This window comes from Schistocerca gregaria, unplaced genomic scaffold (assembly GCF_023897955.1).
Source record: "Schistocerca gregaria isolate iqSchGreg1 unplaced genomic scaffold, iqSchGreg1.2 ptg001784l, whole genome shotgun sequence".
NCBI classification, from domain to species: Eukaryota; Metazoa; Arthropoda; class Insecta; order Orthoptera; family Acrididae; genus Schistocerca; species Schistocerca gregaria.
The window spans coordinates 1-17079 of record NW_026063033.1 but is presented as its reverse complement, the minus strand read 5'-3'; the positions used below and the strand labels follow the sequence as shown (position 1 = coordinate 17079).

At 46.9% G+C, this 17079-nt stretch overlaps 4 non-coding genes across 4 annotated transcripts; all 4 read right to left on the bottom strand.

Moving 5' to 3' along the window:
* Positions 1-2670: 2670 nt before the first annotated feature.
* Positions 2671-2743, bottom strand: Trnak-uuu (transfer RNA lysine (anticodon UUU)). Its single transcript has one exon. It is a non-coding gene; the product is annotated as a tRNA-Lys (tRNA).
* Positions 2744-4257: 1514 nt separating this feature from the next.
* Trnat-agu (transfer RNA threonine (anticodon AGU)) lies at positions 4258-4329 on the bottom strand. The gene has a single exon. It is a non-coding gene; the product is annotated as a tRNA-Thr (tRNA).
* Positions 4330-4667: 338 nt separating this feature from the next.
* Trnak-cuu (transfer RNA lysine (anticodon CUU)) lies at positions 4668-4740 on the bottom strand. Its single transcript has one exon. It is a non-coding gene; the product is annotated as a tRNA-Lys (tRNA).
* Positions 4741-11943: 7203 nt separating this feature from the next.
* Positions 11944-12016, bottom strand: Trnar-ucg (transfer RNA arginine (anticodon UCG)). The gene has a single exon. It is a non-coding gene; the product is annotated as a tRNA-Arg (tRNA).
* Between the last annotated feature and the right edge of the window lie 5063 nt (positions 12017-17079).

Below are 17079 nucleotides of genomic sequence, written 5' to 3'. Positions count from 1 at the left end.
CGTCCGACACGATGGGCAAGGAGTGTGCCTCACAGTCGTCTGCCCAGTCGCCATGAAATACCATCGGCTGTTGGTGGCTGTTAGTGGCTGCTGCGGCACTCGGCGCTGACTCCATCGGCTCTTCTGGCTGGGAATCGGCAGCGGCTGCCTGCTTGTTATCCTGCTGTTCTGTGGGGTCGGAGGGGCTGAAGCCGTCACCACGGAGATCTGTTGAGTTTGAAGTTACAGCGGACTCTGTACCGCCGGTACCGTCGTCGGAATTTCCACTGTCCATGTCAGACGATCGCTGCAAACACTCGTCCGATGGAGCACGCCGCCGTCTCTTGTGTTGTCGCGGGGAACGCTGTTTACGGTCGTGTGCTTCAGTATCTGAATGTGGGTAAATTTCTTCAGCTGCTCCGGTGTCTGGAAGAAAAGCCGCTGTCGGCACAACCCGTGGGTCAATGTCCATCCTGGCATCCATGCCTTCTTGCAAGGTCGGTCGGCGATTATCATCAGGTGGGGGTGCCGTTGTACAGACCGGATCATGTACTGTAGAAGCCATTATGTTCACGCCGTCGGGGGCGGCTATCGGACTAATTTCGTCAGTATCGGTAAAGGTTGCTGCCCGTGTAACTTCGGCGTAATTGAGAGGAAGGGTCGTCACCGTAGAAGGAGTCATAGATTCACATGTCGGGATTTGAGTAAGCCGTCGTCGGGGACAATCCGAACGGACGTGCCCTACTTGGCCACAACCAGAGCAAGTGCGTGGCTGACCGTCATACATAATGATCGCCCTACATCCGCCAATGACAAGATAGGACGGAACATGTTTGGTCAATTCAATTTTAATCTGTCGTACCCCGTTCTTAACGGGGTACGTTGTAAAGGTGGTCCATTTTTCTGCCATATGGCTGATCACTCCGCCGTAGGGCTGGAAAGCTGCGCCGACTACGTCCGGTGGTACTTCAAAAGGGAGTTCGAAGACGCGTATCGTACGTAGGCCAAGCCCCGCGTGATCGATAGAGACCGCCCCAATATGGCCATCAGAATGTTTGAATTTAAGACCGTTCGCATGTGCGCTCACGATGCTGTTGCACACCTCGTCATTTACTAGCTTGACGTAGACAACACTGCTCGTGATAGAGAGATGGATACCAATTATGTCTCGCGGGTCAATTTTAACGTCGTCACGTAAGAAACGTTCCACTTCAAAAGCTCGCGGTCGTGCATGATCGGGTTGAAAACTGATCTTGATGGTGGTTTGTCTGTATGAATGTGCCATGGTGCGTCGGTAGTGACAACGCAGTAGTAAACAGCTACGAGCATTCGCGACCACGCGGACGGGACGTAAACAAGACGTCCTCGCCGCAGCGCTGCGGAAAGCAGACTGACCATTAGGCCACACGGTCACTGACGACCAAGTATAACTTATATACGACTCACCTCGAAACGCTCACACCCCAGAGGAATTGTGTTTTCGTTCTATACAGACGCTGCCCCTTGCTGTTTCCCACCCTTTCGTCACATTCAACCTCTTACGAGACCGACCAAATATAGACTGGGAAACAAAACCACACACTTTGTGCATTCGCAATCGAAGACAGGGCGTCTCTCGCCGCATTTGCTACGATGGCCATTTGCTACTTCTGCAGAAGCGGCAGCGACGACGACGACCGAGAGAGACTCTGAGATATATGAAAAATACATCTACTGTCTCGTCCCACATTATGCTGTACCGCTTTGACAAATGCTTTATCTGCGCCATTCGCCTTAATCACATCTGAGAGTAATTCTTAATAAAACGAGTGTCGCTAATTGTTCGTCATCCCAATTACTGTTTGCTATACGGCCACGACGCACAACTGATATCCAAAATTCGTCTGCCTCCTGTGAGAATCGAACTCATGACCACTGGTTTACTAGACCAGTGCTCTGCAACTTCTTTTTTTTTTTTTTTTTGATGTGGTGAGAGTGATTTTGCCCCAGTGAGTAAAACGTGTACCTCTGGTGGGACTCGAACCCACAATCCCCAGTTTAGGAGACCGATGCCTTATCCATTTTCTTTAACGAGCATTTCCGGTACCGGGAATCGAACCCGGGCCTCCTGGGTGAGAGCCAGGTATCCTAGCCACTTTTTTTCTTTTTATCTTTTTTTTCCCTTCCTCTGAGGGTTGAACTCACGACCCCTGGTTTACCACACCAGTGCTCTGCCACTTTTTTTTAATATACAATCATGTATATGAAGGAGATTATAACTGAAAATTATCGCGGCTCCATTGCCTTGTGGTAACAGAAAAACGACAAAGAAGTGAAAGGAAAAGGGAAAATTAATCCACTGAGCTAAAGATGCGCGGCCTAGCGGTACTTTTGCGTACTTCGTCCTTACGGTCGTCTGGATAATCAGTCTTCAGCTGACAACACTTCATATTACCGACTAATATTTGCAGCTATGGATACCCATTACTGCTTGGCTACACATCTGACACGTAACCGCTGTGATCTCCGACCAACACCACTTGCATTTCAGAACATGTCTTTCAAACATGTCTACAAAATCACCTTCACCTTCAAATACAGTTTCCTTGCGACTGACGGAGGCCTAGGCAAAGTTTAAAGTTGCAATTTCCATTAAATCACGTTAATCAGAAAAATGGTAATTTACATCTGCAGCGGAACAAAATTCCGTTCCGCCCAGCGTGGGGCTCGAACCCACGCCCCTGAGATTAAAAGTCTCATGCTCTAGCGACTGAGCTAGCCGGGCTGCCTCTGTGAACACATGCCGGGTACCACGTCACACAGTACTCGTTTGGGTTGGGTGGTCCAATACAGAATCTCTCCATGGTGCCTAATGTGTTCCTAACGTCACACTCGTCACGTACTTCACTTTTATTTCATAATCACTTCTGAGAGGTAAAGGAATTGCATGAAAACCTGCAGAGCTAGTGGCGTCAAAATTAACACACATACTGGATGTGACTCATAAGCCGAACGAGTTACTTTCCGACGTTGTCTTAGATGTAAAAGTGCCAGTCAAAACTCGCGGCGACGGCACTCTGCCGACCATTTCGCTAGTTAACACCGGTCTTGTTGTGTGTGTTTCAAGCTGAAGAACATCTCCAAGCAGGAAATGGTCAACAGCAACATTCAGACGGTTTCGTACTGCTCAATTGCTACATTAAAACGGTATGTTTCTTTTTCAGAACTGGAAAAACACGACCGTGACAGAATTCAAACCTGCAGTCTTCGGATCCGAAGTCCGACACCTTATCCTTTTTTTTTTTTTAATCTCATTTTGTGCGCTTTTCTTTGTTGTATCTGCTCGGGGCGGGCGTTGTAAGACATCCGATGAAGTTCATTGATGATCGATCAATTGTTCACGGTACGTAACCCTCTGACCGAACACTCTGAGCTAACGTGCCGGCAAAAATCTCATATTGTTCGTTTCATCTGCTAGTGGCGGACGTCGTAAGACGTCCGTTTCAGTTCGTCGTTGATCCCTTAACTCAGTTGTTTTTTTATTACAGAGGCAGCTAACACTGACCGAACACGCTGAGCTCCGTGCTGGCAAGACCATTTCGCTAGTTAACATCGGTCTTGTTGTGTGTGTTTCAAGCTCAAGAGCATCTCCAAGCAGGAAATGGTCAACAGCAACATTCAGACGGTTTTTGTACAGCACAATTGCTACACTAAAACAGTATGTTTCTTTTTAAGAACTGGAAAAACACAACCGTGACAGGATTCGAAAGTGCAATTTTCGGATCCGAAGTCCGACGCCTTATCCATTAGGCCACACGGTCACTGACGACTTAGTATAACTTATATACGACTCATCTCGAAACGCTCACACCCCTGAGGAATTGTGTTTTCGTTCTACACAGCCGCTGCCCCTTGCTCTTTCCCACCCATTCGTTACTTTCAACCTCTTACGAGAACGACCAAATATAAACTGGGAAACAAGACCACACTCTTAGTGCATTCGGAATCGAAGGCGGGGCGTCTCTCGCCGCATTTGCTACGATGGCCATTTGCTACTTCTGCAGAAGCGGCGGCGACGACGGCCGCAAGAGGCTCTGAGATATGTGAAATATACATCTATAAGATATAATTCAGACTGCCTCGTCCCACCTTATGCTGTACCGCTTTGCTTTATCTGCGCTATTCGCCTTAATCACATCTGAAAGTAATTCTTAATAAAACGCCTGTCGCTAATTGTTCGTCATCCCACATACTGTTTGCTATACGGTCACGACGCGCAACTGATTTCGAAAATTCGTCGGCCTCCTGTGAGGATCGAACTCACGACCCCTGGTTTACTAGACCAGTACTCTGCCACTGAGCTAAATAGGCGCGGCGTAGCTTTTCTTTTGCGTACTTCGTTCTTACGGTCGTCTGGATCATCAGTCTTCAGCTGATAACACTTCATATCACCGACTAATATTTGCAGCTTTGGCGACCCATTACTGCTTGGCTACACATGTGACGCGTAACCGATGTGCTCTCCAAACAACAACACTTTCATTTCAGAACATGTCTTTCACACAAGTCTACAAAATCACCTTCACCTTCAAATACAGTTTCCTTGCGACTGACGGAGACCTAGGCAAAGTTTAAAGTTGCTATTTCCATTACATCACGTTAATCAGAAAAACGGTGATTTACATCTGCAGCGGAACAAAATTCCGTTCCGCCCAGCGTGGGGCTCGAACCCACGACCCTGAGATTAAGAGTATCATGCTCAAGCGACTGAGCTAGCCGGGCTGCCTTTTAAATTTTTTTTAAAATTTTTTAATAGTTTATTTTCTTTTTTTATGCATCTCAGCGCTAGGCAGTCGGCGGCAAGGCGGGCAGGCGTCGCATCCTTAGGCCTGGCCACGATGTCACCGCCATACCCCGCACTCATTCGCATGGTTTTGTGATTTTATGTTATGGCTATTTGTGTATTATTCATTTTTGTATTAATTTTCAAAGTGGCATCATGTGCGCCAGTGTTTTTATACATATAAACAGAATGTTAAAATAAATCCATGTCTGGTCTTAGGATCACGCAGCACACTATGAAATCCAGCACAGCAGATACTCTAAGTTGGTCTTCGCGTACAAATAATTTTCCCAGTTTCCATGTCGTTTATTAGTATGGTGAATTCTGTTGCCAGATGGTTGATTGTGGATTCCTGCTTCTCAAAACCTTGAGCATGCTATGCGTTTGAAGATGCGCGCTGGTAACGTGGGGGCACCATAGAGCAGGGACATGCCAAACAACCATTTCCCGTATTATAAGTCCTCTTGATAGGAATAATAGAAGCTGCAGAAAACTTCTGGTTCTTACTAAATCTTTGTGCAGCTTTGATGAAAGATAATGCGAAATGAAAGTAAACAAATGAGTATCCTCTTCTGGGTGTCGCACTGCGGAACCAAAAGTAAAGTGCTTTCATTGCAAAACGAAAAGGAACACCAAAATACAATTAAATGTTCGAGGCCGAGTGCACGATGTACTCTGTACCGTCTATTGATCCATGATGCAAATCACCCACATCTGACGGTGCGGAGCAGACCAATCCATGGAAACAATAACAATAATAACAAAGTAGTGAAAAAAAAGAAAAACTCCGCCCAATGGATTTAGAAACTTAAATTCTTCCATCACTTAAAGCAATAGTGAGAAAATATTGGAACTGGTCTTTATACTGTCGCAATTTCCTAATCGCATAGTACTCTTCGATGAGGTACATCTGATAATCGTGTAGCGTTGCCGTTGTATGGACGAGCATGTAATAGACGAACTGGCCCATGAGCCAGACATAACTATTATTCTTAGATTGAGGATAAAGCTGCCAGTCCGGTCGGAGCGCGTCTTGAAGTTGAATGGAAGTATCCGACGTCCTATTAATGGCAGCGAGTTTCTTTCGTGTCCACTGCCATATCTGTGTTTGATCCCTGCAGTGGAAGAGATGCGGCAGGGTTTCCACTAGGTTACACTTGGCACAAAACGGGGTGGGCCGCAGCTTGATTTTGTGCAATTTCTCTCCAGTGGGAATCACCTTATTGACAGCGTCATGCCAAACAGATCGAACTCTGGAACGAAGGAACGGATAACTAATGTTCTTCCATATATTTCTATAGTTTATGCCTAAATGTTTCTTCTCAATTGGGTTATTCAGCTGCCGTTTAGTAAGAGCACGATAGATCTCCGCCGTGTGGAACGGATGCGGGTTATCCTGAACATAGCTGAGCTCCACGTAATATCGCCAGACATAGCTGAGCTCAGGATGAATGTGTCCCACATACGTTGGCGCAGACAACTCCTTTGGACGTAAGGTCTTGAAAAGCTGTTCCGTAAGGCTATTTTGGTTACTGTGTAGTATGCGGGAAGTACGAGTTAAAAAAGTAGCAACACATTGGGATTCAACGTCTTTGACGCCTAAGCCACCTCGGGAACGAAGTAACGAGGTAGCTTTAAAGGAAACTTTAAAGATGTTCCCTCCCCAGACATACCAGCAAGCAAGTGCTAAAAATTTTTTCGCAATGGCTGTTGGGATTGGTAAAACAGCGGCAGTATGATAGAGCTTACTGAAAACGTAACTATTAATAAACTGTGCCCTCTGCATCCGGTCTAAAGACCGCATGTTATGTTCTTTGATCACCGCACGTAAGATGGTAAGCTTGCGTTCCCAATTCGCGTTGAGCATTGCCTGGGGATGTGGTGATATAACCAGTCCTAAATGCCACAGATGTTCGGTCTTCTCCAACCAAGAAATATCGATGGAGTTTGGATTACGACCCAACGGCATGATTTTGGACTTTCGCTCATTAAGTCTGGCGCCACAAGCGACAGAGTACTGATGGACAATCCGACGAACTGACCCCAGCTCTTCGGTGGTGGTAATAATCACACTGATATCGGCGGCATAGGCGTGGTAGACCGTTTTGTTGTTTAACGTTTGCAACCCATGTAAAGTTATGTAAAACTTTTTAAGAAGTGGCTCTATAGCAATCGAGAATAAAGTCATGGAAAGGGGGCACCCTTGTCGTACTGATTGTCGTATAGGCACAGGGGCGGTTAACTGGCCGTTAACCTTCACGCGTGAAGACGTTCCGCAGATACATTTCTTAATAAGCTGTCGAAAACGCTGACTGAATCCCATTTTACTCATTGTGCGCAATAAAAATCAGTGATTAATTCTGTCAAACGCCTTATCGAAGTCGAGAAACAGTAACGCCAAATCAGTGTTGGTAATCCAAGTTAAATAAGCCAGGTCACGATATTCACACAGGGCATTTAACATAGATCGACCACTGACTGCACTCGTCTGATAAGGGCCAAGTACTTTGCCAAGAAGCACTTTAAGCCTGTTGCTTATAATCCTAGTCAAGATCTTGAAATCGGAGTTAAACAACGTAATGGGCCGAAAATCATTTAACATAGTCGGATTTGATGTTTTAGGAACCAGGACAACCATTCCTTGCGTGAACTGCGGGGGGAAGGCAGCATGCGAGAACAATTCATTGTACATTCGGGTCAATTCGTCACCGATCACATCCCAATACTGTGAATAAAATTCGACCGGTAAGCCGTCTAAGCCGGCAGCTTTGTTCTTGGCAGCGCACGCAATAATGGACTTAACTTCAGAGTTGGTGACATTGGCCAAGAGATCAGCGTTATCATCCTGATCCACTGTGGAGGCGATGTCGGTTAAAAATCATCCCCCGCCGATAGATCGGTATCTGACTCGGAATAATGTTCTCGAAAATAATTGAAGACATACGCCTTGATAGCACCCTGCTCATTGTACAGATGCCCCCCAGCATCCGTAAGATGAGCAATAAGTTTTTGTTTACCACGTTTCTTTTCCCGTATGATATGGAATAACGATGTGGACTCGTGGGAAACGTCATCAGAAGAGCGCGATCGTACCCGATTACCAACAAGTGCTTCACGAACTAAAGTTGTAAGTTTTGCTTTGATACGCTTGATGCGGATCAGGTTGTCGGACAATGCGGAGGGATCGCTGTACAGCTGGCGTAAACCGAGGAAATAAAATTCTAGAGACTGTTTCCTCCAATAAGCCCTGGTCCTGGCAAACTTGCAGAGACATTTCTGAATCCGCGGCTTAACAAAATCCGTCCACCAAAGAATGCGCTCCCTATACCGAGCTTGCCTCTGGAGGCACTGCTGCCACGTGGCAACGAGGCAACGCCTTCTTCTAGCAGAGAGACATTCAGCTGCCACGTGCCGCGTCCCAAAAATGTCTTCTGTCGCAAATGCCGTAACGTTACGTGGTATGCGGAGTGGTCACTAAAACTGAGCGGCCATAGTTCACAATCACGAATGGTATTTAAAAGGTCTTGAGAAACATAAAACCTATCCAGACGGCTGGAAGAAGCAGCGCTCACATAGGTATATCCCATCGTGTGTGGTCGAAGGTGACACCAACTATCTTTTAAATGCAGTCCATCTGTTAACATTAGTAGGTCGGGACAAAAATTAAAATTCGGACGTTGATCTGCTTTGCGCAAAACGCAGTTAAAATCCCCACCCAGGATGATCTTCAGACGAACGTTTGTCAATAATGGCACAACTTCAGCCCTAAAAAAATCACTTCTGTCCCGTCCGCCAGCGGACCCTGTCGGGGAGTACACGTTCAGGAGAAGCAAATCCTGTAATTGGGCGGCAATGCCGCGTCCCGTTTCTAAGATCGCAGTAGGTTGGTAAGCCATGCCAGCTTTGAATAAAATCGCAGTTCCCGTCTCAGTGCCTAGATTTAATATGGCATCATACCCAGGTATTTCTCTAACCTTGGGTGACACAACTTCTTGGAAGAAAACTATATCGATATCTGCTGCATGTAGAGAGTCGGTCAAACATTTAAGTTTGACATCGGATGCGATCCGATTTAAATTAACTGTGACAAGTGTGTAATCTTGCATGGTGGGGATAGGAAGGGTCCGTTTTATTCACTGTCGTCGGCCCAAGACTTTTCGGATGGCGTATGCTGATGGCCAGTATCCATCAGCTCAGGACTCGGACGGTCGACATGCATGTCCATATCGGCCTCCCCCACGTGGCGGGCGACGGAACCCATTTCATCTGTGCTGCCGCGGTCACTGCCGTCTTTTCGGATCTGCTTTATGGTGCGCTGCAGTTTCTTTTCCAGAGTGCGTATCTCCTCCTCACTCTGCTTCCGTGCCGCCCGCTTAGATTTCCCCGTTCTTTGGGGAGGTGCGTCGGCGTCAGAAACGGTTTTGGTATCCGTCAAGAGGCTGTGCGTAGAGCCTTCCTCAGATTGGTCACTGCCGGGAGGGAGGGGTGTGGGGGGCGCAACGTCAGGGGTGCAAGAAACGCGCGACCTGTCGCCACCATCCGACAACTGTTTCAGCTCAGCGAACATGGTTGGAGTAATGACGGGAGTCGGTCCTGCATGGTCGGCACGACGGCCGACAGTCGCGCTATTCGTTCACGAGACTCAAAGGGCCTTAGACACGGGTTCACAGGTAGATGCCGTGTTTCTTGACTTCCGCAAGGCGTTTGACACAGTTCCCCATAGTCGTTTAATGAACAAAGTAAGAGCATACGGACTATCAGATCAATTGTGTGATTGGATTGAGGAGTTCCTAGATAACAGAACGCAGCACGTCATTCTCAATGGAGAGAAGTCTTCCGAAGTAAGAGTGATTTCAGGTGTGCCGCAGGGGAGTGTCATAGGACCGTTGCTATTCACAATATACATAAATGACCTGGTGGATGACATCGGAAGTTCACTGAGGCTTTTTGCAGATGATGCTGTGGTGTATCGAGAGGTTGCAACAATGGAAAATTGTACTGAAATGCAGGAGGATCTGCAGCGAATTGACGCATGGTGCACGGAATGGCAATTGAATCTCAATGTAGCGAAGTGTAATGTGATGCGAATACATAGAAAGATAGGTCCCTTATCATTTAGCTACAAAATAGCAGGTCAGCAACTGGAAGCAGTTAATTGCATAAATTATCTGGGAGTACGCATTAGGAGTGATTTAAAATGGAATGATCATATAAAGTTGATCGTCGGTAAAGCAGATGCCAGACTGAGATTCATTGGAAGAATCCTAAGGAAATGCAATCCGACAACAAAGGAAGTAGGTTACAGTACGCTTGTTCGCCCAATGCTTGAATACTGCTCAGCAGTGTGGGATCCGCACCAGGTAGGGTTGATAGAAGAGATAGAGAAGATCCAACGGAGAGCAGCGCGCTTCGTTACAGGATCATTTAGTAATTGCGAAAGCGTTACGGAGATGATAGATAAACTCCAGTGGAAGACTCTGCAGGAGAGACGCTCAGTAGCTCGGTACGGGCTTTTGTTGAAGTTTCGAGAACATACCTTCACCGAAGAGTCAAGCAGTATATTGCTCCCTCCTACGTATATCTCGCGAAGAGACCATGAGGGTAAAATCAGAGAGATTAGAGCCCACACAGAAGCATACCGACAATCCTTCTTTCCACGTACAATACGAGACTGGAATAGAAGGGAGAACCGATAGAGGTACTCAGGGTACCCTCCGCCACACACCGTCAGGTGGCTTGCGGAGTACGGATGTAGATGTAGATGTAGAACCTGCAGGTGTGCAGCGTGGCTGTCGGCATCGGTGACATCACTACGAACGGGACATTGGGGGGTTGTCGCAGAGTTGTTGACAATAACTGCGCCGGCGTCTGGGGTCACCGCAGCCGGTTGGTGGAGCGTCGGGTGTGTCACAGGCGACTCCATCAGAGTCTGGGCGTAAGACAACCGATTGTCATCTTGCCCATCGAGAGGCGTAAGACAATGTTGCATTCTTCGTCGACCCGCCCGGACACGGGGACAAGCAGATTTTAAATGGTCGGTAGAACCACAAATTACACAAGTTCTCGGTTGTCCTTCGTACATCACCACCGCTCGAAAACCCTGCACCAAAATGTTGGACGGGATGTGCTTCGTCAAATCAATTTTCGCATTCCTAAAGCCATTATCTAAATTGAAATGTCTGTAACCCCTCCACTGCCCGGCATGAATTTGCAGGACATTACTGTAGCGAGACAAAGCTTGCCGAATTCTATCGAAGCTAACTTCGAAAGGCAAATTAAATATCCGGACGGTTCGTAGCCCTAGGCCAGCATGACTAACAGACACTTTGCATATTTCGCCTTTAGAATTTACAAAATCCGCTGTGCCCTCAATGAGGGTCATAATACGAACGCAAGGATCGTCACTAACAAATTTTACATACACAGCGTTCGCAAGAAAATCATATGAAAAGCCAAGAACTTCTTCATCTCGCAGTCCTAAACGATCGTAAAACCAGTCAACGAGTTCGTGAACCTGAGGTCAAGCATATCCATACGGAAATCCAAATCGTAGCGTGTAACGTCTCAACTCATCTTCCATCACTTTCTTGAAGTACTACTTACAGTACCAACAGCTGCGGGCGACGCCAAGCTCAGGCGAAGCGACCACTACCGCACGTCTGCTCATGGCCGCGGCCGCGGTGGAACTATCTGCCTAGGTGAATATGTGCCGGGTAGCACGTCACACAGTACTCGTTTGGGTAGGGTGGTCCCATACAGAATCTCTCCATGCTGCCTAATGTTTTCCTAACGTCACACTCGTCACGTACTTCACTTTTATTTCATAATCATTTCTGAGAGGTAAACGAATAGCATGAAAACCTGCAGAGCTGGTGGCGTCAATATTAACACACATACTTGATGTGACTCATAAGCCGAACGAGTTACTTTCCGACGTTGTCTTAGATGTGCAAGTGCCAGTCAAAACTCGCGGCGACGGCACTCTGCCGACCATTTTGCTAGTTAACACCGGTATTGTTGTGTGTGTTTCAAGCTGAAGAACATATCCAAGCAGGAAATGGACAACAGCAACATTCAGACGTTTTCGTACTGCACAATTGCTACACTAAAACAGTATATTTCTTTTTCAGAACTGGAAAAAACGACCGTGGCAGGATTCGAACCTCCAATCTTCGGATCCGAAGTCCGACGCCTTATCCATTAGGCCACACGGTCACTGACGACCAAGTATAACTTACATACGACTCATCTCGAAACGCTCACACCCCTGAGGAATTGTGTTTTCGTTCTACACAGCCGCTGCCCCTTGCTGTTTCCCACCCATTCGTTACATTCAACCTCTTACGAGACTGACCAAATATAGACTGGGAAACAAGACCACACATTTTGTGCATTCGGAATCGAAGGCGGGGCGTCCCTCGCCGCATTTGCTACGATGGTCATTTGATACTTCTGTAGAAGCGGCGGCGCCGCCGCCGCCGACGACGACGACCGCCAGTGGCTCTGAGATATGTGAAAAATACATCTATAAAATATAATTCAGACTGCCTCGTCCCACATTATGCTGTACCGCTTTGGCAAATTCTTTATCTGCGCTATTCGCCTTAATCACATCTGAGAGTAATTCTTAATAAAACGCCTGTCGCTAATTGTTCGTCGTCCCAGATACTGTTTGCTATACGGCCACGACGCACAACTGATTTCCAAAATTCGTCTGCCTCCTGTGAGGATCGAACTCACGACCCCTGGTTTACTAGACCAGCGCTCCGCCACTTTTATTTTTTTTATTTTTATTTTTTTGCAGGCTGTGTGTACTATGTCCCTCTTGTTGTAAGCACTAGACAATCAGAACAGCTACAGGGCGGAGTAATTCACATCCTCAGCGGTAATTGCACTGTCACAAAGGCAGAGCAATTCCATAGGCGTCAGCTTCAAAAAGATCGCATGCCGATACCCGGGTTCGAACTAGGGACCTTTAGATCTTCAGCCTAACGCTCTCCCAACTGAGCTTTTTTTTTTATCAACAACTAAAACACTCTTCTTTGCTTGTCTCTGATTGCTTCTGGAGAAGTATAGAAAAAAAATAGCTCCGTTGCTAACAGGAGAATTGTCCTCATTTCCGGAGTACTGGAGTATGCGAGTGGCGGGGGTGGGAACCAGGACGCGTGACAGAAGCAGTGGGGCCTCTTCGCGGCACCACTGGTGTCCTGCGGCCCGGGCTCACCCACTTACACTCACATGTCTCACCCTATACCCATTCTATTAAATGTTAATTTAAGCATATTGCCGAATATGTTGCCATGATTAGGATATCCGCAGGTTTTTGCGAATTCGATGTCCATAAACAGCTTGAATTCTAAGTGATCGTCACCACCAAGTTTATTAAAAACATAGCTGGAATAAGTGCCCAGCAACCATATAACTACATTATTTTTCGACGGCGGATAAAATCGCACGTCGGGTCGAGACAACATAGTTGAAGGTATGTTGGTGGTTGTGGTCCTCGTAATAATGGCTAGTTTTTCTCTCAGCCAACCCCAATTTCGTGCACGTTCTCCGCAGGTATAACGGTGCATAACGGTATCCACCAGTTGACGGCTATGGCACAGAGTTGTATCACTGAGTCCGATTTTATGTAGCCTCTCACTTGTACTAATCACTTCATTGATTGCTTTGTACCATGCAGTTCGAGCGGCTGAAGTAAGGATCCTGGAACTGACATTACGCCACACTATATCCCAGTTGATGCCACTGCACTTCGTAACAATTGGATTTGGTCCTTCATGTTGTCGCCAGTATGCCAATATTGCTGTAGCTGCTAAATGTCGAGAATTTAAGCTCTTGACTGATGTAGCTGCATGCAAGGAAATAGTCGCGGATGTATTTGAGCTTGTAACTGATGGTCTGAATGTTCAGCGGGTGGTCAAGACTTTGCGGCCTGACAGCATAGAATAATTGCGCCGTAATGCCCGAAGGGCAGTTGGTAAGGATAGAGACCGTCCTTGTGACATAGAGAGCCGCTGCCTTTTTCTTGATGTCGACTAAGCCCATCCCTCCGTTCAGGGGGTGGAGTGTAGCAGTTTTGGCAGATACACGAAAAATTTCCACGCGCTAAATAAAATTTGTTATCGTCGACATAATATTTCTAGCAATGACAGCAGGGAGCGGCAGAAGCTGCGCCATGTAGTAGGCTTTTGATAAGATACAGGCATTGATAAGTTGAATGCGATCAAATTGGTTGAGGCTGCGATGGTAATTATCAATTAGGGCTCCATTTATTTTACGTGCTACATCTCGCCAGTTAGCCGCTATCATCTGTAGAGAGGACGCCGTCAACATGATCCCCAGAGCCTTGTGTTCTCTGACTTGTTTAGCATAATCAACACGCAAATGCTGGAGGCCACAGAGGTTCAGAAATTTGCTTTTGTGTTCATTTAACTGCACCCCTGACACCAGACAGTATTTCCGAAGTTCAGCCTCTAATACCGTGACATCATCGACATCGCGAATCACCACACCCACATCGTCGGCATAAGCTCCGATTACACTTTTTACCCCAGAAATTGTAATCCCAGTGAGTTTCGTCTCCAACTGTTGTAACAGAGGTTCAAGGAAAAGTACAAAAAGCAACATAGACAGAGGGATCCCTTGTGGAACCCCTCGATTTTGTCCCCGATGATGTGCCAATATTGCTTGTAAAATTCAATTGGTAAACCATCAGGGTCCGGCGATTTCCCAATCGGCGAACTGCAGACAACCCCCAAAACATCTTTATTACTGAAGGCCAACGAGATAGAGTCATTGTCTTCCCTAGTTACGGTAGATGAAATGGCACTAAACAGTCCATCATAGCAGTCATCGTGTAGAGTCACTGATGCGTAGGTGTTGACAAAATAGTCGTGCAGTGCTGTGACAATCTCTCGTTGTGTGTCAACCGTTGTTCCATCCTCGAGTTTCAGGGCGCCAATAAAAGTCCGCCTCCTGTTCCTTGTATGTTTGACGAGGTGGTACAGAGCCGCTGCTTCATCATCTCTGACCGACGTCACTTTAGATTTTATCTTAAGGCCGTCCAGTTGGCTCCTCTTCAGACAGATTAATTTTGCCTTTATTTTCCGAATGTCGTCAATTCTGGTGGCCGTCGCGTCTGCACGATCGTACAGGTCCCGTAAGATTGTGTAATAAAATTCCATCGTCTTTTTGATTTCCGCCGCCCTTTCAATTCCGAATGACATGATAACTTTTCGCAGTTTCGGCTTTGCCTGCGGAGTCCACCACTCTATAGTGCTGCGAAACTTGTGAGTAGCGCGCAAGCACTGCTCCCAAGCACGACGCACCCCCTCCTCCAGCTCAACATCCGATAACAAAGACACATTCAGGTTCCATTGATCTTTATACCATCGCGTGGGTTGGGGAAGTAATTTCAAGCACGCGATGACACCACTGTGATAGGAGAAACTGGAGGGGATCGTCTCTACTTTTAATAAATCATTCTCGATAACATCGGAAACATAAATCCGGTCGATTCTGCTACAGGAATTTGCGACGATGTGAGTGAAGCGTACCAATGTCGGGTACCTAATTTCCCACGCATCTTTAAGTTTGAGGTCGGTCACGAGGCGCTTTAATTCAGACGAATAATTAAAAGTTGGGGACTGATCTTTCCTGGATAAGACACAATTAAAATCACCACCAATGATAATGTGTCGGGGATTTTTCCGAAAGAAAAAAAGTAGCTCGTTCCGCTCTATAGGTATTACCAGAAGGTGCGTACAAGTTGATGATGGTGACGCCGAAAACGGTGATCCCGATCCTTCTACCCGATTCCAATTTGTCGATCTGAGTAACTGGAATCCCTTCTCTAATTAAGACTGCGGTGCCCACGGTCGTTTCCAGGGAAAAATTTGCAATGCCGACAAACCCAGGAAGAGTAAATTGTGGCATCGACACCTCCTGCAAAAGTGGTATATCAGTACCGGGCTCATATAGATATTGTTTTAATGCATGCAGTTTCACTTCTGATCTGATTTTATTAATATTGAGGGTCGTGATCGTATAGGCCTGTGACATAATAACAGGACGTCTGAGAGAAGGAGGGATCAACTGCCGTTAATTGCCCACATCTCCATGCCATTCCATGTGAGTAGCGGCCGCGGAATTCCTGTCTGGAACGTCACTGAGTTGATCTCTTGCATCTTTGTTTTTACTCTTTTTCCGGACAGCATTAACATTGGGTGGTACTCGGATCCTGTGACGGACACTCTGCAGCACCGCTGCAGTCGGAGGTGTGGGAGGGTCTTGGGTGATGTCAATCGTCTCTCCCGACACATCTTGCGCCGGGAGCGCATGCGCCGAAACCGCTGGCGAGCGATCAGCTGAGCCACCACTTTCACTATCAGCTTGTTTGGCAACACTCGCTGCCCGAAGTTGTTTGTTGTCACTGACAGTCCCAGGCTGCTGTGATTGTATACCGTCGCGGAGTTGCTGACATTCATGTTGTTCTGAGGCTAGGGTCGGAGCAGTTGCCACGTGTTGTGTACCGTCCGCTACCGGAGACATTGTTTGTATACCATCACGGCGAGCCGCGATGTGAGTACTTCCAGTAGATACGTGAGCCACATCTACTTGTTGACCTTCCTGAGTGTGCTGTTGCGGAAGTTCTGAGACATGAGCCTGTGGTAACTGAACGGCGTCGACGGAAGTATCGACGCTTGAAATTGCGGTAGAAGAATCGTCCAAAATCGCTGCACCGGTTATAACTTTAGTATCCGAAGCGATCCCCCGTACGACCGATTCCGCGGTCTCGTGCGCACTGAAGGTTTTATCATCAGAGTCACGGCTGTCACAAGTTCAACGCCTCTTATTAGTCGTGGCATCGACCTTCGTGGGTGGCTTAGCACCATTGTCTCTCCTAACCAGAGCTGGAAACTCTTCAGGGCGAAATTCTTTTAGCTCTTCCGAAGGTACGGCAGAACTAGGGACCTCACCCTCTACGATAGGGTTATCCGAAACTACATCAGCCAACGTAAGACTTTTACGCTTCTGTAGCGAATTTTTTAGCACAAACATTCGCCTGGGACAGTCATGACGCAGGTGACCACTCTCATTACATATATGGCATGTGGGAGTTTGGCCACTGTAAGTAACATGAGCCCTATAGTCACAAACGGTAACATGCGAGGGTATATTCTGCTTTATATGCATTTCTACTGATCGGACGCCACTGTAACATTGTAACCTGTGCTGGTTTGACCACCGTTCGTTACGAATCTGCTTGATAT